The 12790-nt window shown below is 33.5% G+C and overlaps 1 protein-coding gene across 2 annotated transcripts in view; it reads left to right on the top strand.

Annotated features, from left to right (window-relative positions):
* KHDRBS2 (KH RNA binding domain containing, signal transduction associated 2) overlaps positions 1-12790 on the top strand; it is a 577798-nt gene that overhangs the window by 90106 nt on the left and 474902 nt on the right. The window lies entirely within an intron of this gene.

Below are 12790 nucleotides of genomic sequence, written 5' to 3' on the forward strand. Positions count from 1 at the left end.
TGAAGGGGTGAGTGAGTGAGAAGACGAATGATTGATTGGTTTTATGGTTAAGAAGCAGCAAGCAGAGATATGTGTTCTGCATTTGCTTTGCTGTGTGTAACTTTGTGTGTGTGTAATGTAGCAAGAATTAAAATAAAAACATTGAATGCATTCAGAGAAGAGGGCCAAACCAGGAAGAATGTGAATGGATGTATTTGGAATGAGTAGTAATAAAATATTCTATTTCTTTTAAAAGGTATTAATTTTAAACCTTAAGACTTTGTGTCTGACACTTTACAAGTTTGAAAAAAAATTAACTTGACCTCTTGTGTTTTGTGAAGCACCACTGCTTAGTGTTAGGTGACAATACTATCCAAAAGCTGCAACATATTTTTGACGAGGTTTCAACAAATTAATTCCACACCCTGTTCTTACTATCACTATGGGATTATTTTTCTTATTCTTTTTCATTTTGTCCTATTTCTCATTTAAATCAATACATATGATATTACAAACATATACGTAATGATATTAGTCTGGTAAAGAAAACACAGACATGTAAGTCATGGATGTGCCCTCAATAATTAACAGTCTACCTAAAGACTAGGTGTAATCATGTGAAATAGGATAGTATTGGCTGTCATGATCTGTTAATAATGGAAAAGACTTCAGTGAAACCCTATGCCCTGCCATCAAATGCCAACAGTTTTATGAGGATATTACACCTGTTTTACAAGCAAACAATGCATCACAAAATTTTTTTTTCAATATATGAAGTTTATCGTCAAATTGGTTTCCATACAACATCCAGTGCTCATCCCAAAAGGTGCCCTCCTCAATACCCATCCCCCACCCTCCCCTCCCTCCCACCCCCCATCAGCCCTCAGTTTGTTCTCAGTTTTTAACAGTCTCTTATGCTTTGGCTCTCTCCCATTCTAACCTCTTTTTTTTTTCCTTCCCCTCCCCCATGGGTTCCTGTTAAGTTTCTCAGGATCCACATAAGAGTGAAACCATATGGTATCTATCTTTCTCTGTATGGCTTATTTCACTTAGCATAACACTCTCCAGTTCCATCCACGTTGCTACAAAGGGCCATATTTCATTCTTTCTCATTGCCACGTAGTACTCCATTGTGTATATAAACCACAATTTCTTTATCCATTCATCAGTTGATGGACATTTAGGCTCTTTCCATAATTTGGCTATTGTTGAGAGTGCTGCTATAAACATTGGGGTACAGGGGCGCCTGGGTGGCGCAGTCGGTTAAGCGTCCGACTTCAGCCAGGTCACGATCTCGCGGTCCGTGAGTTCGAGCCCCGCGTCAGGCTCTGGGCTGATGGCTCAGAGCCTGGAGCCTGCTTCCGATTCTGTGTCTCCCTCTCTCTCTGCCCCTCCCCCGTTCATGCTCTGTCTCTCTCTGTCCCAAAAATAAATAAACGTTGAAAAAAAAATTTATAAACATTGGGGTACAAGTGCCCCTATGCATCAGTACTCCTGTATCCCTTGGGTAAATTCCTGGCAGTGCTACTGCTGGGTCATAGGGTAGGTCTATTTTTAATTTTTTAGGAACCTCCACACTGTTTTCCAGAGTGGCTGCACCAATTTGCATTCCCACCAACAGTGCAAGAGGGTTCCCGTTTCTCCACATCCTCTCCAGCATCTATAGTCTCCTGATTTGTTCATTTTGGCCACTCTGACTGGCGTGAGGTGATACCTGAGGCATCACAAAATTTTTAAGTAAACAAAGTGAACTCAACTAGTCCATGTACAGGATCACTGCCTAGCAAATAGAAAATTTTTAGAAAACACTAGGTATCATCCTTCTTGATGTCAAGTGTTATACAACTGAGAAGTTACAGATACTGTATACTATGTTATGAAGCCTATGAGTTTGAGAATATATTAGGATGCCCTTTCTACAATTTGATTCCCATTTTAAGGTGGGTTGGTGGGTGAGTAGGAGGGAACAGATGGAGCCCAGAATGCTGACTGTGACTCGTCCAAGGTCATTGAGCTAGGGTGTGGCCTTGTGTTATGACTGAAAGGTAGTACTGACTGAATATGCAATACACGAATTGAATGGTAGGAGTTCACAAAGAGAAATCCCCATGAGTTACTCTGTACTCCGTCTGGGCAGAGGACCTGTGAGCTGAGACAGTGAAAGCAGCCAGGGAAAGAGGGGCAGGTAGATATCAGTACTTTCACAGTTTTGGTAAAGAAAACACAAACATGTAAGTCATGGATGTGCCCTCAATAATTAACAGTCAACCTAAAGACTGGGTTCGGGGTACTAAAATGAATTGGTAGTCATTAAAATAGTTGTCGTACAGTTAATCTTGTTGAAAACAAGTAGTTGGGTTATTTTTAAATCAAGTTTAGCAGTTTCTATTTCTGTTTGAATTATCAAAATGATTACTTTGTATGTACTTAATACTATTTGCAAAATTTGACTACGATTTACCATTAGTGAATCTGAAACAGTTATTCATGTCTTCAATAAAAGAAAAATATCATTCAATGATTAGGAACAACTTTCCATCCCTTAAAGCCTTTTGGAATTAGACCATTATCCACTATCCCTGCTAACTTTGAGTCTGAGAGATCCACTTTTTACAACATCTCTTATTGGTAGATCATTGTTCACACATAAGGCTCCTTTCTTATTATTTAAGCTGTTTTGTAAGAAACAGATTTCATTTTTCTATGGTGGGAAACACAGATTTAGGGCATAGGTTCTTCTTCTACTTTGTTAGTCTTTGGGCTAAATTCAGGGGCTTTGAAAATGAATAAAATAAATCTGCTCAGACATTAAAATATAGAAGGAGACAGATATGAAGCATTATACTATCAAAAAACATCATAATTATTGCGAGTGAAGTGTACACAAAATGCTAATTCCCATAATGTCATCATTTGATAGATTTACTTTCCTTTTTTTAGAAAAGGAATTGAGGCTAATTTGCTTAAGATTATGTAGCTAGCAAGTGACAAAGCAGCTTTTAACCCAGAGTTAACTCCAAAGACCACAAACAGAACTTAGAGAAATTTTGTATTAGTAGAGATTGTTGGCTTAATAATTGATTATTAATACAGAATATTAAATGATTTTAAAATAAAGTATTTATTACTTATTTCTGAAATGGTTTTGAGGTAGCTGATAATAAAGCATGAGTGAAATAAGGCTAAAAATGCTATCACAGCATTGAATAAACAAAAAGTTGTAAAGAGGGTGAAAAGAAAAAAAAATTACACAAGAAATCCTTATCATAGGCAAGTTAGAACAAGGCAAATTTGCCTTAAAGAGACTCAGCATGAGCTTCTTGGGAAGCAGGTAAGGCAAGACATAAACCTTCATGCCTCCCTCCCCAGAAGATATTTTATACAAGAATAAATTGCTAAATGATATTTTCAAGCAAAGTCTGGCTCGTTTTTTTTTTAAATCATTTTTGATTAAGTAGCAATTCTCTCTACTGAGAATTGCTCTTCTCCAATTTTTAAATCCTTTTTTACCCCCTTGTTTTCCTTCTTGTATTTATAATATATGTTATATTAGCTCTTTGAACTCCTGCTTATTTATTTGAAAAGGGAGATAATTGTTACCCCACAGAGTTATGCTGCTAAAAATAAAATTCATATGTCAAAGTAACATTGGTATTTCTTCACCCATTCTTTGAGACTGACATTTGAAAGTCTGTATGTTTCTGATCAATATCAATGAAGTAAAATTTGTGCTAAATCATTTGTCAGATACTTTTATTATTATGTTAAGTTTATGTTTCACAAGCAGCAGTTGTTATTTATGGCATAATTAGCCATTCATTTTAGACTTAGATTTTTAGAATTTGAAATGCTGGAATAATACTATATTATAGAATACTGATGTCTGAAATTTTACATAGGGGATTCTAAAAAGAAGATGAAAAGTATTCTATATTGCACTCTTTCATTCTATTAACATTAATTAGTAAAAGTTTGGTTCTTATTCAAATATGAACATCAGAAAACATTTTTACTTAGAAATTAAAGGGTATAATTTGAAGGTGGAACATATAGGATAGCCTTTGCTTAGTTATATTATGTAAATCTAAGTTGTTCATGCTCCATTTATAATAAGGACTTCTAATCATTAGGCACTTGAGCATTATTTGTATTATAAAGTCTATTCGGAAAATGTCCATAAATAAAAGAATTTTTTACAACCTCTTATTGACTTTTCGGTTTTAGACAAGCATAAATTTCAAAATAACTCAATACTGGCATCATTCCCTGTTGTTATATTTAAAGGTCATTTATATTTTATTGACAATAACTTGTTTTCTTCCCAGACTAATTCCATGTTCTTTGCTTCAATATATTTTACCTTGCATATAAATGTTCTTTTCTCTTATATCGCACTGAAAATTATTTCCAAAGTCTATTTGGTAATTAAATGTATCTTGATTTTTTAAAATTTCCTTAGAACTACAGGCTATTTGAATTTTAGAATTATAAGTCCTTGGAAGACCATGTATTTCACTTCATGAAAAAAATTTAAGCGCGCGCACACACACACACACACACACACACACACACACAAGAAAAGAAAAGAAGATAAGAGAAGAGAAGAAAAGAGAAGAGAAAAGAAGAGAAGAGAAAAGAAAAAATTAGGCATAAACAGCTCTATGTAATTTGCTTGACTAAGAACATATTTATTATTATTTAGTATATAGTTCTAACACGATTGGTCATTCTTGGTGAAGTAAGTCAGCGTGTGTGCGCACACAACACACATGCAGACACAAGATCAATGTTATCACTAAGATCACTTATCTAGGGACTATCCTTTATTCTTCTTTCCCTCCCCCTTCACTTTCTATCTATAGTTAGGAGAGGATGTCTTACCTTCAGGATTTATCCGAAGTTTGGCCGTTAGTGACTCTTCAACCTCAGTCACTGTTTCCCTCATTATTTCCTGATTTTTACTCATTTCCTTCTATATTAATCCTCCACACATGAGGTAGACTATAATTCAGTAGTAGTTATTGAGTTAATGAAAGAATAAAGTCATTACTCACATCGATTAGCTTTGATAGAATAACTGACATTCTTAACGTCCCTGAATCATGCAAAGTATGTTCTTTTTCAAATGACTGGGAGATTAGTAATTTATCTTACAAAGATTGCTTAAAATATGCAAATGCCCAATTTTAAATTTGGTTTTAAGAGAAAAGTTAATTTATATTAAATAACTGATTTTCCATGAAACAAAATAATTGTGATTTCTCTTATTGTGTAATTATATGTCATTTATATTTAAAAATATGAATCTCTATAATGTTCTAGTTATAAAAATAAATATAACCATGATAACTTGTGTAAAGCATTAATATACAGACACAGCCAAACACATCAATTTCAAGGCTTTTGATATTTCTAAATTCTTAAGCCAACTGTATTCTGAAGGTCGAAAAAATGCTAAGTAGAAGTGAATGGGAGATTGCTATTAAATACTCAACACACCCAGTTTAGGAAGTGTAAATTATGATTGCTGAAAAAAATCACATGTATTAAGAAAGTGACTTGAATATGGAGGTATAAATTCAGATATTCAAATAGAATCCTCTTGACTGAAATTTTATTCATATTTTCAGAATGAGTTTAATCGAACTTTAAATGATTTGACACTGTTTATGCCTGGAGCTATAGAGTATACTAAACTACAAACATAGGTCAGATATTAAAATATTTTTAAAAATTATCAGCAAAATGAAAAGCCATTCTTGATATGTAGAAATTATATAGTATGATTTGTGAGTCCAGCCAGTCACCTTCCCTGTTTCTCTCTGATGCTTTCTTAACCTAGAGATCAGTTTCTGGCTCCCTCTTCAGTGACATTTTACCATATCGCTCTAGTGCACTTGGTCCTTTTAAAGCTAATGTATAATTACGAGAATAATAATAAAAACAACAATGCTTTTGCCAGACACTTTTCTAAACACCTTGCTTATTAACTTAGTTAATCCTCATAATACACCGAGAGTTCTTCCCTAATTTCCAGGTGTGAAACTGAGGCAGGCATTTGCAGCATGTCATATTCTAAAGCCAGAATTGTGTTTTTTGTCTTTGTTTTTTTTTTTTTTTCTTAGAGCCAGAGCTTTAACCACTGTCTGAAACTAATTTTGTAGCAATTATTTCTAGTCCATTAAACCTTGCATTATTGTTTGCACCTCCAGGTCTCAATATCAATCTCCTTCTCTTTTTCACCCTTCTTCCCTCTCCCTCTCTTCCTTCTTCTGCCTTTCCCTCTCCCTCTCCCTAGGTCACAGTCCTCAGTTCATGTCACATTATTATATAGTTTTTTATGAAGCAGTTTTTAGTCTGAATTGTTTTTAGTGTTTCTTCAGTTTTATTGCTTTAGTTTTCATCTTCTCAGAGCTCCAGGTATAGCTCCCTTGGAGATGAAGATGTTACCTATCTTCTACATCTTTCATTTTCTGTCAAAACTTTTCAACTTTCTGATTTTATAGTAGTGTTTAATTCTTTCCTTTGCTTCTATTTCTCTTCTTTTATCTATTTAGTCTTGTGTAATTTCTAGTTTATTCTTCATTTATGATATAAACTATTTCCACTTCATTCCTGAGCTCTGAAGTTTTTACATGCTCCTCTAATTTATTGATTCTTATATAACCCATTTCTATTTCTGATACATTTTCCTCTTTTATTACTTTTCTAATTACATACTTTCTTCCACTCATTTTAATATTCTGTTTTTCTGCTTTGTTATCATATATTTCTCTCCTACTTTCATTTTCTGTCAATATATTATTTACTTCATTTTCCTTTTTTGTTTTCTTATTTAGTATGCTTGTATGAGGTTCAACACAATCCGTTTCTCTTTCTATTGTTTAAATGATTAAGTTTTGCCTGTGCTTTTAAGAGGTTTCTGTTGGAATAGACTGTTCAGCTTGGGTAGTGTCCTTGGTTTATGCTTCATTAGGATCTTGCTTGAGGCAGTTTTTCCCCTCTCAGGAAGGGACTTACCCTTAAAGAAGGACATTTTTGTTGTTTCTCTTTTGCTTTCTGAGGTCCTGGAGTGCTTATGCTGCCGTAGTACCTTCAGCTTTTTCCTCAGACATTGTATGGTCTCCATTGTTTATTTCAGAATCATTCATGATTTGAAGCTTGTATAGTCTTGTCCAGTTTTATGTTTTTTTTTCTTTCTTTTGTTCAGATCATTGAGAATTCTATGTTAGAGGTCATCTATTCTTTTGAGAAGTACTTGCTTGAAATTCCTATGTTCTAGGACTCTTGGAACCATCTGAATTTTCCTTTTTCCACAATCTACCCCACACAGGACCCAGCAGAATTCCTGCTATGTTCAGTGTTTTCAGAAACACACTTTTTAAATAGGGTTTTTGTAGATCGCCTGGATTGTGGGGATATTTTAAGAGTTTAGGGGTTTTTTTTCTTTCTTTTTTTATACTAGGCATTCTGACTTGTTTCTATAGGAGAATTAGGTGAGGTTACTCATCTAAGCCATTGGGGGGAAATGCAAGTCATAGAAACACTTCTGCTCTGTTTGTGGGAATGTGCCTAGTATATTTTATAGAACAAAATACTGGAGTTTAGTCAGATTAAGTATGTGAATACTTTATGAACCAAAATTACGCTCATATGCATTTTCCAAAGAAATTCTCACACACCTTTTTCACTCCAAGATGGATCCAGTATAGGTTAAAAAAGATCTCACTGATTTATAGCTAACTTTTAACCCAACAACAGAGAATATACACCCTTTCCATGTAATGCTTATAAGTCCTGAACAAAAATTTACCCACTACGAAATCCTTCATTGAATTCTAAAGTGCAAAAATAATACAGGGGCGCCTGGGTGGCCTGAGCATCGGACTCTTGATTTTGGTTCAGGTCAGGATCCCAGGGTCATGGGATCAAGCCCTATGTTGGGCTCCATGCTGAGTGTGGAGTCTACTTAAGATTCTCTCTTTCTCGCTCTGTCCCTCTCCCTCTGCCCATCTCCCCTGCTTGTGTGCTCTCTCCCTGTCTAAAATAAAAAAATATAAAATAAAGTAAAATAAAATAAAAATACAAACAATGCAAATAAAAAGAGAAATTAATATCAAAGTTAAAGGCTGGAAAAAGTAAATGAATTAAATATGCAAATGAATCAGTTTTAAAAAATTTAAAAAAAACAAGAAAAAACACAATTAAAATGATATGCCCAAATAAAATGAAAAAGTGAAGCAAAAGCAGAACTAAAAGTTCCCTTCGAAATATCTTCTTACCTAAAATCTATAAAAAATAACTCAGTAATATCAAGGAGGATGCAGGTGAGAGGAAGGAATCCTTTGTGAAGTGGAACATTGAATATTGCTTAAATTTCCATAATACCCTAAGCAATCTACAGATTCAGTGCAATCCCTGTTTAATTCCTATGGCATTTGTTTTTCAGAAATATAAAAAAAAATCTAAAATGTATATGGAATCTTAAAAGACTCCAAATAGCCAAAATAATTTTGAAGGAGAAGAACAAATTTGGAAGATTTGCAATCCTGTTTTCAAAATATAATACATTGTATATATACGCCACATCTTCTTTATCCGTTTATCAGTTGATGGTCATTTGGGCTGTTTCTGTAGTTTGACTGTTGTAGATAACTCTGCTATAAACCTTGGGGTGCATGTATCCTTTTGAATTAGTATTTTTGTATTCTTTGGGTAAATACCTAGTAGTGCAATTGCTAGATTGTAGGATAGTTCTATTTTCAAATTTTGAGGAACCTCCATACTGTTTTCCGTAGTGACTGCACCAGTTTGCATCCCCACCAACAGCGCAAGAAGGAAAAAGTGAGAGAGAGAGAGAGAGAGAGAGAGAGAGAGAGAGAGAAACAGAAACCGAAACCAAGACTCTTAGCTATAGAGAACAAACTGATGGTTACCAGTGGAGAGGCTTGGGTTAAATAGGTGATGGGTATTAAGGAGTGCCTTGTTATGAGCACCAGGTGTTGTATGAAAGTGTTGAATCACTGTATTCTACACCGAAACTAATATTACACTATATGTTAACTAACTGGAATTTAAATAAAAACTTAAAAAAAACCCAAAAAACAAAAGCAACAACAACAAAAATATAATAACAAAGCAACAGTAATCCAGACAGTGTGATACTGGCATAAAGATAGAAATACAGAGCAGTGGAACAAAATACAGAGCCCAGAAATAAGCCCTTGTGTATATGGTCAGATGTTATTCAACAAGGGTCCAAAAACATACAATGGGGAAAGGACAGTCTCTTCAACAAATCGTGTTGTAAAACTGGATATCTACATGCAAAAGAATGAAGTTGGAGTCTTGTCTCACATCATACATAAACCTAACTCAAAATGGATTAAAGACCTAAAAGTAAGATCTAAAACTATAAAACTCCAAAGAAAACAAAGGGGAAAAGCTTCAAGAATTGGATTTGTCAATGATTTCTTGAATATGACATCAAAAGCATAGGCAACAAAAGTAAAAAATAAAGGTAACTACATCAAACTAAAAGAAAACTTCTGTGGATCAAAAGAAACAATCAACAGAGTGAAAAGGTAACCTATGGGATGGGAGAAAATATTTGCAAATCGTATATATGTAAAGGGTTAATGTGCAGAATGTATAATGAAATTCTACAACTCAACAACAATAAAACACATAACCCAATTAAAAATGGGCAAAAGACCTGAACAGATAATACTACGGAGAAGATAAACAAATGGTCAACAGCATATGAAATGATACTCAAGATCACTAAACATAAGAGAAAATAAAAATCACAATGAGATATCACCTCATGCCTGTTAGGATGACCACTATCAAAAGAATAGAAAATACCAAGTGTTGGCAAGGATGCAGATAAATTGGAACTCATGTGCACTCTTTTTGCAAATATAAAATGGTGCAGTCATTATGGAAAATAGTATGGAGGTTCCTAAAAAAATTAAAATGGAATTACCATATGATCCAAAACAATTGTATATGTCCAAACAATTGTATATGTCCAAAACAATTGTATATGTCCAAAAAATTGTATATGTCCAAAGCAATTCAAAGCAAGATCTCAAAGACACTTCCACATCCATGTTTATAGAAGTATTATTACAATAGCCAAGAGGTAGAAATAACTCGGATATCCATTGATACAGAAAATGTGGTATATATCTACAATGGAATGTTATATAGACTTTAAAGAGGAGGAAATCTTGACACATGCTACCACATGGATAAACCTTGAGAACATTATGTTAAATGAAACACTCCACTCATAAAAAAGCAAAAACTGTGTTATTCTACTCATATGAAGTACCTAAAGTGGTCAAGCATAGAAAAGATAGTGAAAAGATGGTTGCCAAGGCCTGTGGGAGGGGGATGGAAAATGAGTGTTTCATGGTTCTAGAATTTTAGTTTTGCAAGCTGAAAACATTTTAGCGATGCACAGCCAACAACAGAATAGACTTACCACTACTGAACTGTACACTTGAAATTATTAAATAGGAAGTACGGTTATGGGTTTTTTTTATTACAAAAAGTATAATTTCTTACTATAGCTTCCATCTGACTAAAACCAGTTGGGTACAAGGTGAATACACCGATGCCCACAGGTTAACTCTGTTGTAATCTTCTCATAATTTTAGTACTATGGAGAGAGCCACTAAAAATAAGTCAATGAATGCTAAAGCAAATTCTTGAATGAATTTGGGCATTTGAATGAATATGGGCATTAATAGATAAATGGTGAAAGGAGAACAGAAGATACTAAAATCTATGTAATTTAACATTTTCAACAAAAAATAATCCTGCCCTAGTATATTAAATATGTTTTCCCAATAATATGGAAGGCAAATTTAAAGAGAGGCCATACAAACAAATATAAAAATTCCTCTACACAAAACTGTTTAGTTATTGTTAGATGACCATGGATACCATTAAATCTTTATGGATACCTATATTGTCTGAATGTTGCACAATGAACATGCATTAATTATAAAATAAACAAAGAATTATTTTAAAGTAAAATTTAAAAAGGAAAGGTGTTGTATACATTGCTTTTCCTGGCTTTAAAATCAGGCATATTTGGCTTATACCTTTCCATGACTACCCAGTTGACAAATGCAATGACTGAGCTGTTAGTCATGTAGAGGTGTCAGGAAAGACAAGATAACTCCCTGACAGTATCAGAAAGGCAAAAGACATATCAACATTTTAAAAAGGAAAGTGTAGAAATGAACAGAAAAAGCAGTGGAAATGGTATTTTATTCAACTCCATTTCTTGATGGAAAATTTATTGGAATTAATAATTGATCAAATTGCAAATGTTTAAAAATGCCTAGGGTAGTAGTAGTTTTGTAGAGAACAAATAATGTCAGACAAATTCAATTTATTTTGTGATGGAGTGAGTGATAAAGGAGAAGCTATACATTTAATAGATTGGGAATTGAGTCTTTGTGTCCCACATTACAATTGCCTCAAACTAGGTATGGTATTAGGTAGGTGTATGTACCCAAAGGGCAGTGATCAACAGTTCATTGTCAGGATCAGAAGATATAATGAATATTATTTCTTTGCAGTTGTCAGAGTTCTGTATGTAATAATTGTATACGGGATTGAAAGCCTGAATAGAGAATGCTTTTTGGTTGAAAACGACAGGCAGTTAAAATGACTTGCTGGAGTGGAATAGTGAGAATCTGATGTTCTCATTCTACATAGAAATTATAGACGTATTACAAATAACTGTTTTTCAAACAGTACAGTTTATTCTAAGATAATTGTCTTCAGGGAAATTATAGTATATACCTGAAAAAAAGTGATTGTAAATGACTCTGTGCAAACCATGCAGTATAGCATTCATTCAGCCACTATGTGGGTAAGCAATGTGATCTTATTTCAGAAAGATTTTTTAATAATTCCACATGAGCCAAATAAACGATATGCTAAAAGATTATCTTTGGGAATACTACAGGGATTTTATGTAATGTATGTGAAATCATTTTGGGAAAGATACTAATTACAAACAACAACAAAGAACAAAGCTCTTACATGCAATACAGTATGCTTTTACCTCCAGAAGTAGTCAGATCTTTAAAAAATGTTTCAAAGCAATATAAATTAATGTGGATTGAGAATTTCCATACTTAACAAATATCACCACCTTTCCTTTACTCCAAAATTACAGAAACAAAATTTTCTTGTTCCATCTGACAAAACTTTAAAAAACTGTCTTAATATCTTTATTTTATTTATCCTTTACCCCCACACATAAATATGCATGCACATATATATTCACTTTCTAATTGCTCATTTTTCCCATCAGAATATAGATTCCATAAAGGCAGGGACATTTTCTTATTTTCTGCTTTCTGTTTTATCTGTGGTACCCACAATAGAGGTTTAAGAGTCTTTGTGGAATAAATTAATTTTAAAACGAAAGAATAGATAAGTAATGTACATTTGCTCAAAAACATCCATTTTGGGAATATTCTCATAAGGCAAAATTAGTAATTCCTCTTAAACATATGGACAGATAATTTCATGTTGATGAATATGAATGATAGCATTTACAGATTTAATCCTTTAGAAGACTTTGCTATGACCCCCTTTATAATTGCCTTGAAGTTTTGTTAGAATATAAAATAATATGCTATTTACCATTCCTATCCTATTATAGAGAATAGGAATAATTCTTAGTAAAAATAAAACATATAGCCTTAAAATATATTTTATTCTATTTATTGTCCTTAGGAAAGTTATGTTTGCTTAGATATTTTAAATTAAATGGCAT

This window comes from Lynx rufus, unplaced genomic scaffold (genome assembly GCF_022079265.1).
Source record: "Lynx rufus isolate CCGP_SWC_20201006 ecotype Redwood Valley unplaced genomic scaffold, mLynRuf1.p SCAF_6, whole genome shotgun sequence".
Taxonomy (NCBI): domain Eukaryota; kingdom Metazoa; phylum Chordata; class Mammalia; order Carnivora; family Felidae; genus Lynx; species Lynx rufus.